We start from the raw sequence: 14,601 nt of genomic DNA on the forward strand, positions 1-14,601 counted from the left end.
CATTTTGGCAACTCTCTTTCTCCCTCATTTCTTCCACATTTCTTTTTTCTCTTTCTCCTCACCTTCTCTTTTTAACTTTTTAACCAACCACTTATCCTTAAGTCACCCAATGACATCACTGCTCAGAATACTTTGCTAAGTATGTCATTACCATTATCTGACTATCTCCCAAAAGCTAAAATGCATAGAATATACTAGAATATAATGATCATCACTGTTTGTAAACTCACCGTTTCATTCAATGCTACCTTTGCAATACCAAGAATATTCTAAACCTGAACAATTGTGCTACTGAAAATTTGATATTAGGATTGCCTATGAACTGAATGGTTTACTTTACATACATTTGAATTAATTTAAATTTATGTACTTAAATAAGCCTAATGTGGTTGGACATCAATTATGAGTCATTTTCTTTTTACCTTAAATATTTCCATTATTTTCTATTTGGTATGCATTGTCAACTCATAAGACTACTATAATTGTTGCCAATTGTGGTATAGCTAAATGATAAAGTAATTACAAAAGAAAAAAAAGAAACCTTTGCATAAAATAGCAGACATGATTCATCAAACAGGGAAAGGTATTTACTTAAGCTCTTTCTAGACTTTCAGCTCCATTTTGGCATGGGAATCTAGAGTCTTTAGTCACTAGTAATTTCAGTTTATATGTGCCATAGGTAGGATTATTGCTTCTGGTACTTTGAAGATAAAGACTCAACAAAGTAAGGCTGATCCTAGAACATATGGATGAAGTCATTGAAATATCTAAATGCATGGAGATTAACTATACAGATCAATTCTAAATTTAGAAGGACTTAAAGGATAAGCCCTGATTGAACAGTTTCTTGATTCAACATGGTTAGATTTTATTTCTTGTAGTCTATCTTTGATTGAAAATATTTCAGATAATCTTAGGAATCATGCAAATGCAAAGATGGAGAAATCCTAAACTGAGTGCAGACAGTCTACTACTGGCTGATTATCTGGGAATATGTGTTTTATGATGTCTGTTGCAAGACAAGGATCTAAGTATAGAGATATTCTCTATAAGGCTGAGCCTCCACTGGGGCTGCAGGTCTGAATTACACAGCTCACAGTGGAATCCCTCTGTTCTATGCTTAGAGAGGTTGCAGTCTAGAGCATTCCTTCCTTCCAGGTCTGCAGCTTTTTGATTCAAAACATTAAGACTTAAAATGGCATATATTATTTTATGACTGAGTATTTCCTGGTATTTTATAGAAATCTCCTTAAAAGTTTTGAGCTACATTGAAGAATTTCCGTTCAGTCTTGCAGTTAAAATAAGATTTTCTGAGTCCAATACCAGAGAGCCAACCAGCCATCACTAATAAACACAATCCAGCACCGAAATGGACTGTGAATGCACCTGCACCACCATCCCACTCAAAAATACTGGCTAGCTAACACAGCACACACACTCTGGCATTTTCTTAAACATCATTATTGTCATGTGTTTTAGTGCACAACCTTCAAAACTCATACCTCATCAATCTAAAGGCTACAGAAAGAGCAAAAGTACAGACATAAACTTCCTGAAGACCTTCTCATGTCAGAAATCATGAAAACAGCTTTAAATGTGTTGTTTATTTAATTCTGTCAAACTTCTATGTTGATGAAATTAAGTCAAAATAGAGAAAAAAGGAGACCACAGCTCCATTAAAAACACTCTAAATCGAGCAACACATTAGTGATAAATATAAAAGAAAAGCCAATACTTATTTAGTTCTGTGGGCCAATATTAACTTCCAACCAGAACCACTTTGTAAAGGTTGTGCTTATCCAGAGACACTCTGTGAACGGTGTGGTTCTTTCAAGTTACTCCATGGTCTTTTGCTAATTTTGGATAGTGTCTCTGCATTGCCTCCTTATAACCACACTCATCACTGTTCCACTGGTGTGTTCTAGAACCCAATGGGGACTATATTGCCTCTAATGAAACAGAATATGGTTTTCCATAAATGAAAATTTAGTTCAATGTAATTGTTCAACTGCTAGAAACAAAACAATTGTTATAATACTTTCTTATTTACCTAGTTTTCTGGAATGAACTCATATAAAGGATGATAGAAAAGGCATCGAAGTCTAAACTGCCTTTGGCATTTATTGGGTCCACCATCCTTATAAGATGATGATGAGTTTCTTTCAGCATTGTTACTGTGATTCGTACAAGTTGAAACTGAACTCATAATGCTAGTTGGGTCATTTACTAGAATGTCACCTTCTAGGAGGAAGGAACATCGAAGTAAACAACTTATTCCTAAGTATACCTAGACATTTGTTTGTCCATTATACACATCAGGTAATGTATTTCATTAAATTGTTTTACACCCCAATTGTTTAGGACCATGATCAGTGAATGTAAATGACCAGTCCATGTACTTGTTGAATTAAGCAAAAATATTTTAAACTTAATATAATATCTATTAACTAATTTGAGAAAATGGATGCACTTCCTTTGAACTTCTCATTTGTATGAGTCTGTTATTCTGATGTCAAAATTTTACAAATAAAAAGCATACAGAGAGAATATGAAAGCTGGGTTACTAGTGTTTTTATGAGATTTCTGAGTAGAAGAATGAGTGGATCTCTGATTATTGTAACTTGTCTTTGATTTTTTTTCCTTATATTGGTTTGTCTTGGAGAAACAAGATGTGACAATTTTTGTTTTATTTTATTATATTTTATGTTGCTATATGGGACCCTAGCCAATAGGAGAAAGGTTAACAACTGAACTGTCATCACTTATGCCTACCAGAAGAGGGAAAATCAGTTTTCTCCACATGAGTGACACTGGGTATGCCAAACACTCTAAGAAAGGCCCCACATGAGTAACTAATCAACATATAATGGACTTTAGAGTACTTTTATTTGGTTATTGTTTGGTGGAGGCCTTTTTGTTTGTCTTTTTTGTTTTGTTTTGTTTTAGATGGTATTTTATTATATTTTCTTGATTTGGAGGGTTTTTTGTTGTTTGGGATTTTTGTATATTAACTGAGAAAGAACTTAAAGTAGGGAATGGAAGAGGATCTGGAAATACTTAGGGTAGGGGAAGGATATGATCAATATATTTAAATTTTAAAATTGTTTCAAATAATAAAATATAATTAGAAAAACAAATAGACAAGGAAAGAACTGAATATATGTTTAGAGTTTTGAAGAGGCTTGATGCCAAAGAGATGTTTCCTCACTAGTTCAATGCTTGTTGTATAAGCATAAGACCTTGGTTTGAATCCCACCAGATATGGCATGTACTTTTACACTATGTGCTGGATAATGGAAAAAAAATGAATCCCTCAAGCCTGCTTGTGGGTACCATGTTTAGTGAGAGACTCTATTTCAAACATAAGATTGAAAGTGAGTAAGGGAGATGCTCTCTTATAATAAGCAATCTATTATTTTATAAATATTGTATTAAAGTAATATATCAATAATATCTAAATATTACTGATAATATACTACATAGAAATAATATAAATACTTAGTAATCATATATGACTATTTGTTTTAATTGAATATATATTAATGAATCATACTATGCTTTGGGAATTAAGATTTTTTAAATATAGTCTTTTGATATTTATTTTTTAATTTTATGCTAAAATAAATAATTTATTTAAATAGACTTGGAGTTCATAGTAGTATGCCAAGTATTTTGGTGGTCATTGGCAGCATTTAGTATGAGATTTTCTTTTTCACCATTCAATCTTATGATCATATCAGACTGAATTATGTGATGTGTTACAGAATATATGAACTCCAAGATTCTGTTGTTTACTGGAAAGAACTGGTTTTAGTTGTAATGTAACTCATCCCTTAGGACACACCTTTTATCTCTCTGGCTGGAATACAGACACACTCTTAAGACATACCTTTGTATCCAAACAATGAAATTGAAGTTATTTTGTAAAAGAAATCACCAATGTTTGAAAGTGATGTCTGAGTGGCAGGCAAACTGGTAAATCAGAGAAAGATTTGACAGAACAGGATGTACCCAGATCTCAGAGAGAGGAAAGGGAAGTTACTGAAGGAGCAATGGGGGTAAAGGAAGGAGGCAGCTTTACTGGGGCAGTTTTTCAGAGACAGATTGAAGAGAGAACAAGCTAGACATAGGCGAAGACAGAATGAGCTGGAGAAGAAGGAGCCAGAAGATGAGAACATATTGCCAAAGTCAGTATGTGCCAATCTAGTTAGTATGAGAGCAATTTGGGGGAGTTCAATAGAGGAAGTCAGATTTAATCAGTCAGACTGAAAAGGAGTTTGAGCTGGAACAATTGATTTGAACCAGTCAGGAAGAACTAGAAACGGTGAGCTTGTTCAGCAGTAAGTCTAAGAGGCTGAAAACATTCCAGGCCTAGATAAACTTGTTCAAAAGTTAGAAGCTTCCAGGACTAGACCTACATTAGTAGATGGAGGCAGTAAACCTCCAAGTTAACAATTAAATCAGAAGAATACAAAATACTTTTATAGTGACAAGCATTGGGGTGCATTAGAACTTATATTTGCTGGCCAGGATGCGGAGAAAGAGGAACATGCCTCCATTGTTGGTGGGATTGCAGACTGGTACAACCATTCTGGAAATCAGTCTGCAGGTTCCTCAGAAAATTGGACATTGAACTGCCTGAGGATCAGCTATACCCCTCTTGGGCACATACTAAAAGATGCCCCAACATATAAAAAAGACACGTGCTCCACTATGTTCATAGCAGCCTTATTTATAATAGCCAGAAGCTGGAAAGAACCCAGATGCCCTTCAACAGAGGAATGGATACAGAAAATGTGGTACATCTACACAATGGAATATTACCTCAGATCAAAACAATGCCTTTATGTTCAAAAAAAGTTGAACTGAAAATATCATCCTGAGTGAGGTAAACTAATGACAGAAAAACACTGGTACATTAGTTAGCCCAAAGGCTTGAATTACCCTAGATGCATAGAACACATGAAACTCAAGACAGATGATCAAAATGTGAATAACAAAGGGGAATTACCCTTGGCAGGGAATAGAGAGGCAAAATTAAACAGACACAAGGAACACCCATTCAGAGCCTGCCCCACATGTGGGCCATCCAAGCCATTATTAGACAAGATGGATGAAGCAAAGAAGTGCAGGCCGACAGGAGCCAGATGTAGAAATACAGCCAGAATACAGCAAACAGAGGCGAATGCCAGCAGCAAAAACACTGAACTGAGAATAGGACCCCGCTTAAGAATCAGAGAAAGAACTGAAGAGCTTGAAGGGCCTGAGACCCCATATGTAGAATGCCAAGCAACCAGAGCTTCCAGGGCTTACCCAAAGACTATCATGGACTGACCCCTGGACTTAACCTCATAGGTAAAATGAATATCCTAGTAAGAGCACCAGTGGAAAAGCCCTGTCCTGCTAAGACTGAACCCCATGAACTATTATTGGGGGAGGGGTAATGGGGAGGATGGGAGGGAACACACATAAAGAAGGGAGGGGAGGGGTTAGGGGATGTTTGTCCTCCGGAAAGGGAATAACACTTTCGAAATGTAAATAAGAAATATAAAGTTAATTTAAAAAAGAAAGAAAAAAAAGAACTTATACTTTAAATCTCATCACTTAAGAATTTTAAATGAAAAATGTAAAATATATATGAATTATACAGATGCCTAGTGTTGTCCTCTAGGCATGAATATCTTCCTTACTTGTGTCTGATAGAAATAATCACAAAAATGCAGTGGTTTGAAATGTCAGTCATTAATCATTGCTGAGTTCTATGAATGATTTAGTAGTGTCTTAGCTGCTGGTTTTGTGTCAGGTAGGAGGCTGTACTTTGACACAGACTGGGGCTGCATCTACAGGAAGAGGGCTAAAATGAAACTGGAGGTCCCACTTCCAATGTGTTTTATGCGAGGCTATGCTACTCTAGGGCCAGATGTTGACTTAGAGAGCACAGCTCTTCCCACGGTCTCTTTGTGGCTCCTTCAGTAGCTGCAAGGCACATGAGTGTCTCTAAGAATGATCAAAGAGCCCAAGGAAGCAGCTGCAAGTCTTCTCTGGTCTAATCTCTATAATATACATCAGGATTACACTTTTGTTCTATTTTCCACTCACATCAAACTGTTCATTGAAGGTGGAGAACAAGAATTCCAGAAAAGGGAGTGTCAAGGTGGCTCAGTAGTTCTGATGGGTGTAAGATCTAAACTCAAAGTTGTTTTGATTTGCATTCTCATTATGACTAATGCTGAACATTTCTTTAAGTGTTTCTCAACCAGTAGAGATTCCTCTACCAAGAATTCTCTGTTTAGCTCTGTATCCCACTCTTAAGTTGGTTATTTTGGGTGTTGGTGTCTAATTTCTTTAGTTCTTTATATGCATTGTGTATCAGCCTTCTGTCGGATTTTAGGTTGGTGAAAAATTTTCCCATTCTGTAGGCAGATTTTTTTTTCTATTGATGGTGTTCTTTGACTTAGAGAAGATTTTGAGTTTCATGAGGTCACATTTATATTGATCATACTGCCTGAGTCATTGGTGTTCTGTGCAGGAAGTTGTCTTTTGTACAATGAGTTCAAGGTTATTCCACACTTTATGTTCTATTAGATTTGGGTGTCCACTTTTATATTGAGATTTTGATGCACTTGAACTTGAATTTTGTTCAGGGTGATAAGTCTGTGTTTATTTGCATTCTTCTGCATGCAGAGATCCAGTTTGACCAGTGCCATTTGTTGAGGATGCTTTCTCTTTTCCATTGTATGATTTTGGCTTCTTTGCCAAAACTCAAGTGTCCACAGGGGTGGACCTATTTCTAGGATTTCAGTTCAATTCCATTCATCTACCTGTCTGTTTCTATACTAACACAACAGTTTTTAATTACTATTTCTCTGTAGTATGGCTTGAAGTAAGGGATGATACTACCTCCAAAAGTTCTTTTATTGTACAGAATTACTTTAGCTATCCTAGGGTTTTTTTGTCTTTCCATATAAAATTGAGAATTGCCCTTCAACATCCGTAAAGAACTGTGTAAGGATTGTACTGGGAATTGCATGGAATCTGTAGATTGATTTTGGTAAGATGTCCATTTTTGCTATATTAATCCTACAATTCGACGACCAGGGAAAGTAGGGGATAGTGATACCCAAGGGCCCTTCCCCTCCATACAGGAGAAGAGGAGAGGAAACTGGGAGGAGGAACTTCAAGAGCTGTGGACTGAGAAGAGAGTGGTTCTGATATAGGAATGTAAGTGAATACATAAATAAATTAATTAAAAATGATGGCTCAACAGATATGGGCACTCTGCTCATTCTGTAAATCTGAGTTCTGTCTTGAAACATATATGATAGAGAGAGAAAATGAATACTACAAATTGTCTTTTAAATTTCAACTGGTCTTTGGCATAAACAGTGTACACATACACACACAGAGGCATACAGACACATAGACACACACACAAACATGCACACACACACACACACACAAATACACAATGCACACAAGTAGGAAAATATAAAAATATCACTTTAAAAAGAAAACAGTGGAGGATGTGAAGTTGGGAGGGAGGTAGGGGGTAACCAAGAATGAATTAGTGGTGGATAATAATGATTAAAAATACTCTGAATGTATATACATATATTTCAAAGAATACATAATTTATAATTTTAAGAAGAGTGATCTCAGAAGACCTCATACCAATATTATCCAAATTATTCCACAAAATTGAAACAGATGGAGCACTACCAAATTCCTTCTATGAAGCCACAATTCCTCTTTACCTAAACCACACAAAGACCCAACAAAGAAAGAGAACTTCAGACCAATTTCCCTTATGAATATCGACGCAAAAATACTAAATACAATTCTGGCAAACCAAATCCAAGAGCACATCAAAACAATCATCCACCATGATCAAGTAGGCTTCATCCCAGGCATGCAGGGATGGTTTAATATACGGAAAACCATCAACGTGATCCAGTATATAAACAAACTGAAAGAACAAAACCACATGATCATTTCAGTAGATGCTGAGAAAGCATTTGACAAAATTCAACACCCCTTCATGATAAAAGTCCTGGAAATAATAGGAATTCATGGCCCATACCTAAACATAGTAAAAGCTATATACAGCAAACCAGTTGCTAACATTAAACTAAATGGAGAGAATCTTGAAGCAATCCCACTAAAATCAGGGACTAGACAAGGCTGCCCACTCTCTCCCTACTTATTCAATATAGTTCTTGAAGTTCTAGCCAGAGCAATCAGACAACAAAAGGAGGTCAAGGGGATACAGATTGGGAAAGAAGAAGTCAAAATATCACTATTTGCAGATGATATGATAGTATATTTAAGTGATCCCAAAAGTTCCACCAGAGAACTACTAAAGCTGATAAACAACTTCAGCAAAGTGGCTGGGTATAAAATTAACTCAAATAAATCAGTAGCCTTCCTCTACACAAAAGAGAAACAAGCCGAAAAGAAATTAGGGAAATGACACCCTTCATAATAGACCCAAATAATATAAAGTACCTCAGTGTGACTTTAACCAAGCAAGTAAAAGATCTGTACAATAAGAACTTCAAGACTCTGAAGAAAGAAATTGAAGAAGACCTCAGAAGATGGAAAGATCTCCCATGCTCATGGATTGGCAGGATTAATATAGTAAAAATGGCCATTTTACCAAAAGCGATCTACAGATTCAATGCAATCCCCATCAAAATACCAATCCAATTCTTCAAAGAGTTAGACAGAACAATTTGCAAATTCATCTGGAATAACAAAAAACCCAGGATAGCTAAAACTATCCTCAACAATAAAAGGACTTCAGGGGGAATCACTATCCCTGAACTCAAGCAGTATTACAGAGCAATAGTGATAAAAACTGCATGGTATTGGTACAGAGACAGACAGATAGACCAATGGAACAGAATTGAAGACCCAGAAATGAACCCAACACCTATGGGCACTTGATTTTTGACAAAGGAGCCAAAACCATCCAATGGAAAAAAAAGATAGCATTTTCAGCAAATGGTGCTGGTTCAACTGAGGTCATCATGTAGAAGAATGCAAATCTATCCATGCTTATCACCCTGTACAAAGCTTAAGTCCAAGTGGATCAAGGACCTCCACATCAAACCAGATACACTCAAACTAATAGAAGAAAAACTAGGGCAGCATCTCGAACACATGGGCACTGGAAAAAAATTTCCTGAGCAAAACACCAATGGCTTATGCTCTAAGATCAAGAATCGACAAATGGGATCTCATAAAACTGCAAAGCTTCTGTAAGGCAAAGGACACTGTGGTTAGGACAAAACGGCAACCAACAGATTGGGAAAAGATCTTTACCAATCCTACAACAGATAGAGGCCTTATATCCAAAATATACAAAGAACTCAAAAAGTTAGACTGCAGGGAGACAAATAACCCTATTAAAAAATGGGGTTCAGAGCTAAACAAAGAATTCACAGCTGAGGAATGCCGAATGGCTGAGAAACACCTAAAGAAATGTTCAACATCTTTAGTCATCAGTGAAATGCAAATCAAAACAACCCTGAGATTTCACCTCACACCAGTGAGAATGGCTAAGATCAAAAACTCAGGTGACAGCAAATGCTGGCAAGGATGCGGAGAAAGAGGAACACTCCTCCATTGTTGGGGGGTTGCAGACTGGTACAACCATTCTGGAAATCAGTCTGAGGTTCCTCAGAAAATTGGACATTGAACTTCCTGAGGATCCAGTATACCTCTCTTGGGCATATACCCAAAAGATGCCCCAACATATAAAAAAAGACACGTGCTCCACTATGTTCATCGCAGCCTTATTTATAATAGCCAGAAGCTGGAAAGAACCCAGATGCCCTTCAACAGAGGAATGGATACAGAAAATGTGGTACATCTACACAATGGAATATTACTCAGCTATCAAAAACAATGCCTTTATGAAATTCATAGACAAATGGTTGGAACTGGAAAATGTCATCCTGAGTGAGCTAACCCAATCACAGAAAAACACACATGGTATGCTCTCATTGATAAGTGGCTATTAGCCCAAATGCTTGAATTACCCTAGATGCCTAGAACACATGAAACTCAAGACGGATGATCAATATGTGAATGCTTCACTCCTTCTTTAAAAGGGGAACAAGAATACCCTTGGCAGGTAATAGAGAGGCAAAGATTAAAACAGACACAGAAGGAACACCCATTCATAGCCTGCCCCACATGTGGCCCCATACATATACAGCCACCCAATTGGACAGGATGGATGAAGCAGGGAAGTGCAGGCAGACGGGAGCCGGATGTGGATCTCTCCTGAGAGACACAGCCAGAATGCAGCAAATACAGAGGTGAATGCCAGCAGCAGACTACTGAACTGAGAATGGGACCCCCGTTGAAGGAATCAGAGAAAGAACTGGAAGAGCTTGAAGGGGCTTGAGACCCCATATGAACAACAATGCCAAGCAACCAGAGCTTCCAGGGACTAAGCCACTACCTAAAGACTATACATGGACTGACCCTGGACTCTGACCTCATAGGTAGCATTGAATATCCTAGTAAGATCACCAGTGTAAGGGGAAGCCCTGGTTCCTGCTAAGACTGAACCCCCAGTGAACTAGACTTCTGGGGGGAGGGCGGCAATGGGGGGAGGGTGGGGAGGGGACCACCCATAAGGAAGGGGAGGGGGGGGGTTAGGGGGATGTTTGCCCGGAAACCGGGAAAGGGAATAACACTCGAAATGTATATAAGAAATACTCAAGTTAATAAAAAAAAAAAAAAGAAAAAAAAAAAAAAAGAAAAGAGTGAAGAGCAGGAAGGGGCTCGCAACCCCATAGGAAGAACAATATCAACCAACCAGAACCCCCCACCCCCAAAGCTCCTAGGGACTAAACCACCAACCAATGAGTATACATAGAGGAACCCATGGCATATGTAGCAGAGGATGGCATTGTGCAGCATCAATAGGAGGAAAAGCCCTTGGTCCTGTGAAGGCTTGTTTCCCCCATGTTGGGGAATGCCAAGTCATTGAAGTAGGAGTGTGTGGGCATGAGTGGGAGCATCCTCATAAATGCAGGGGATGGGAGAGTCATTATGGGAGAAGGGGGAAATGGGATAAAATTTGAAATGTTTTATTATACTAAGTATTTTGTCAGCAACAACTTTTCTTGTAGTACTTATGAGACAACAATAAGTTACAATTTTTTTTTTTGGTTCTTTTTTTCGGAGCTGGGGACCAAACCCAGGGCCTTGTGCTTCCTAGGCAAGCGCTCTACCACTGAGCTAAATCCCCAACCCCAATAAGTTACAATTTAATATGTTATAAAATGTATAAATTTAAGAAGATATTATGGAAGAACACAAACAGGTTTTATATTTACCTCCATCATGAAAATCATTCTTGTGGTTTCTCCTATGACTGGCAAGGGAATTCTGCAGCTGTACCTGATAATTTCATACCAAAACCCCTGCCTACCCTGTTCTACTCTTTTTTCACCTGGTCTTTTCTGCCAGGAAAGACTGCTAGCTAGTTTATTCCCCTGAAGACACCACATAGTGAGGCATCCCAGGAGATCCTTTGCACATAGGGCAACTGGCATCCCAGGAGACCTGCTGCATGCAGAGCAACTGAGCAACTGTTAGCTAGTTTGTCTGTTCCACTGAACACACTCCAGCTTGAAGGCATCCCAGAAGTTCTTTTGCACACAGGGTAACTGGGCCACGAACACCATAGTCTGAAGACCTCCCAGACACTGCAGCATACAGGGCAACTGACCCAACAAACTGAAAGCCTTCCTGGAGTTCTGTTGCACACAGGGAGAAAGAAACCACAATCCATATCCTCCCAAGCCCCCAGAGAATAGCTTCACACAGGACAACAGCTTGACTGCTCTTCTAAAGACTCACAGTTAGAAGACCACACTGGAGGTCTTTACAGCCAGGGACACATGCCTATCAGGAAACCTGAAGCAACCCAAGGATAAAAGATACAGACTCTTGACAAAATCACCCAGACCAGCAAATACCAGGGATAACAAAATGGCAAGAGGCAAGCACAAGACCATAAGCAATAGAAGCCAATATATGTGGGCATCATCAGAACCCAGTTCTCCCACCACAGCAAGCCCTGAATACACCAAATCAGCGGGAAATCATGAAGCTGACCTAAAATCCTATCTCATGAAGATAATAGAATCCTTTAAGGAGTATATAAATAACTCACTGAAAGAAATATGGGAAAACACAGATAAACAGGTAGAAGCCCTTAAAGAGGAAATAAATAATAGTCAAAAAGGTGAAGGAATTGAATAAAGTTGTCCAAGACCTAAAAGTGGAAGTAGAAACAATAAAGAAAATACAAATGGAGGCAAACCTGGAAATGGGAAACCTAGGAAAGAGGCCAGGAATTACAGATGTAAGCATCGCCAAGAGAATACAAGAGATAGAAGAGAGAATCTCAGATGTATAAGATACCATACAAGAAATTGACACAACTGTCAAAGAAAATTCAAAACATAAAAATCTTCTAACCCAAAATATCCAGGAAATTCAGGACACAATTAAAAAAAACAAGTCTAAGAATAATTGGAATAAAGAACGGAGATTCCCAGCTCAAAGTACCTGAAAATATCGTCAACAAAATATTAGAAGAAAACTTACCCAAACTAAAGAAACAGATGGCCATAAATATACAAGAAGCCTATATGACACCAAATAAATGGAACCAGAAAAGAAAATTCTCTTGTCACGTAATAATCAAAACACTAAATTCTTAGAACAAAGAAATAATATTGAAAGAATATTGGGAAAAGGACCAAGTAATATACAAAAGTAAACTATCAGAATTATACTAGACTTCTCAACAATGCCTGTTCAATGGTCATTCAGACTCTAAAAGAACACAAATGCGAGCCCAGGCTACTATACCCAGCAAAACTCTCAATCAACACACGTGAAGAAACCAAAATATTCTAGGACAGGACCAAATTCCAAAAGTATCTGTCTACAAATCCAGGCCTACTGAGGATTCTAGAAGGAAAACTCCAATATAAGGAGGGAAATTATACCAGATAAAAGATAAGATATTAATTATCTCAAAACAAGATGAAAAGGAAAAAGCCCAATGAACATAAAGCCACCTACAAAAACAGACATAACAGGAACCAACAGTTATATGTCTTTAATATCTCTCAACATTAATGGACTCAACTCACCTCTAAAAAGACATAAGATAACAGACTGGATATGCATACAAGATCCAGCATTTTGCTGTAGACAACAAATGTACCTCAATAACAAAGAAAGATAGTATCTCAGAGTAAACGTCTGGAAAAAAAAAGTCTTCCAAGCAAATGTCCAAAGAAACAAGCTGGAGTTGCCATCCTAATGTCCAAAAACATAGACTTTTAATGAAAAGTTATCAAGTGTAATGAGGAAGGACATTTCATACTCATCGAAGGGAAAACCTACCAAGAAAAGTCTCAATTCTGAACATCTAGGATGCAGGTAAACTATCTAAACAGGCCTATATCCCATAAGAAAGTAGAAGTAATTTAAAACCTCCCAACCAAAATAATCCCAGGGTCAGACAGATTTAGTGCAGAATTCTACCAGACCTTCAAATAAGAGCTAACATCAATATTCCTCAAAATATTCCATAAAACAGAAACAGAAGGAACACTACCTAATTCATTCTACGAAGCCACAATTACTCTGATACCTAAACTATAAAAGGACCCAACCAAGAAAGAGTACTTCAGACTAATCTCACTTATGAATATCAATGCAAAATACTCAATGAAATTCTTGCAAACCAAATCCAAGAACACTTCAAACCATCATTCACCACAATCAAGAAGGCTTCTTGCCAGAGATGCAAGATTATTTCAATATATGAAAATCTATTAACGTAATCCACTATATCAACAAACAAAAAAAGTCACATGATCATCTCCTTAGATGCAGAAAAAGCATTTAACAAAATACAACACCCCTTCATGTTGAAAGTATTGGAGAGATCAGGAATTTAAGACTCATATATAAACATACTAAAAGCATCTTATTGCAAACCAACAGCCAATATTAAATTAAGTGGAGAGATACATGAAGCAATCCCAGTAAAATCAGGAACAAGACAAGGATGAGCACTCTCTCCATATTTATTGAATATAGTACTCAAAGTGCTAGCTAGAGCAATAAGACAACAAAAAGAGATAAAGAGGATTCAAATTGGCAAAGAAGAAATAAAGGTATCACTATTTGCAGATAATATGATAGTATACATAAGCGACCCCAAAAATTCTATCATAAACTTCCTCCAGCTGAAAAACGACTTCAGTAAAGTGGCCGGATATAAAATTAATTCAAATAAATCAGTAGTCTTCCTTTATACAAATGATAAACATGTTAACAAAGAAATTAGAGCAACTAGTCCCTTCTCAATAGCCCCAAATAATATAAAATATCCTGGGATAACTCTAACCAAACAAGTGAAAGATCTGTATGACAATAACTTCATGTCTCTCAAGAAAAATGATCTCAGAAAATGCAGAGACCTCCCATGATCATGAATTTGCAGAATTAACAGTAAAAATGGCCATCTTACCAAAGGAAATCTACAGATTCAAT

The sequence above is a fragment of the Rattus rattus genome, chromosome 1 (assembly GCF_011064425.1).
Source record: "Rattus rattus isolate New Zealand chromosome 1, Rrattus_CSIRO_v1, whole genome shotgun sequence".
Lineage (NCBI taxonomy): Eukaryota > Metazoa > Chordata > Mammalia > Rodentia > Muridae > Rattus > Rattus rattus.